Here is a 1586-nt window from a genome sequence, read left to right on the forward strand (position 1 = left end):
GTATTCTAGCCCATCCACAACCCAGAAAGCAACCACTTTCTAGCGCCTACATACCAATTCACATTCCATAAATCCCAACCACAGGTTATGTATCTCACCCAAAATCCCGCCACTTGTAAGTTCCGGTGTGTAGCTGGCACCCTGCACCCGCTGGTATGGAAATGTTAACAAGCCCCTACTCTTACACCTAGTCCCAACCTTATCCCACTTGAACAGCAGAATCGGAAAAAGTCACGTAAATGTGAATGCTCTCACATCGTGTAACCCCACCGCAGTGACTCGAAGACGCACTGCTTTAATGAATGCTTCAATCTCTATACCTCTCGCTTTGTACTTGGAGCCCCAGAAGGCAAGCCGTGTAAACTGGTTCATGAACATGATGCGACGTAACTTCACGAGAACAATATACCTTTACGGCAAGCGTTAGTACGTAGCCGTCAGAAAAAATTGTAACTGCCCGTGTACACTTTCGATAACAAAATTTCACTTGAAAACCACTAACAACTCGACCTTATTAGTAGTTGATAAATTAGGTTGTGTCCTAATCGTAAACACTCCATCGTAAACGTAACAACCATTTCTTAACCACTGCTACAATAGAAAACGTATACACATTATTGTGATCTGTAGCCCTTATATATTAAGGAAACAGCTTCCGTTTTGCTTAAATTAAAACTTTTTAACTAGACAAAAAAGGTAACACCAAGAACACCTACTTTACGCGCCCTAGAATACCGAGGCGTCCATCTTGCTCTCTTGTTTTGGGAAAGCATTGGTGGATGGCAAAGGCGCGGCGTTCACGAGATGGCAGCACCGTTCCGTAGAGTGGCAAATAGGAATGCTGGCTGAGTGGTTTGAGTGGGGATGGCGCCGATTGCAACTCACAAAAATGCTATTAAAAGACGCGTGCACAATTGTACACGCCGTGTCGCAAAGGGATGGACACTGCCAAAAGCGTCTTCTGCGGGCAGTACTGCGCGGGCTCAAGCGAAGCTCGGCCCACATCGACCGAAATTCGTCGACAAACTTCGCCCATCGCCCAGCGGCAGGAGCCGCCAGAACGTGCTGCGGACCCTTTGCCCTCCTAGACCCCCCATATTCCTGCACAGTCGACCATGGAGGAAAGAATACTCTCAGCTGTGCATATAGCAGAGCTGTATAGCCGGCGAACAGTCTGTGTCGTCTCCGCGACCCTGAGTTTTTCCGCTGCAACTTCGATGCGTATGGGCCGCGCGTAGCAACAGCTACGGCATCAGTGATAGGAGACTGACAAGAGGCTCAAACTCCAATCGTGCATGTGCTCGTGAATGTGAACACCGTGAAACACACAGCTGCTATGTAGAAGTAGTGCAATATCAGTTACCCCCAGTGAGCCAACGTTTCTACGTCTGCAAGGCCCTCCTTGCACGGTCAACAGAGAAAGTGGCGACGCTGTACAGATGCTCCGCACTTATTCCAGCAAATTTCACGTCGTCAACGCATAAATGAGGCAATCTCAGCATCATTTATCGACACAGAAGTTTGTAGTGAAAATAATGGTTTAATATGCCGACCATCAACGGGTTTTCCCACTGGCGCGGCAGCGA

This window comes from Haemaphysalis longicornis, unplaced genomic scaffold (genome assembly GCF_048455015.1).
Source record: "Haemaphysalis longicornis isolate Haplotype H1 unplaced genomic scaffold, Haemaphysalis longicornis Haplotype H1 scaffold_18, whole genome shotgun sequence".
Taxonomy (NCBI): domain Eukaryota; kingdom Metazoa; phylum Arthropoda; class Arachnida; order Ixodida; family Ixodidae; genus Haemaphysalis; species Haemaphysalis longicornis.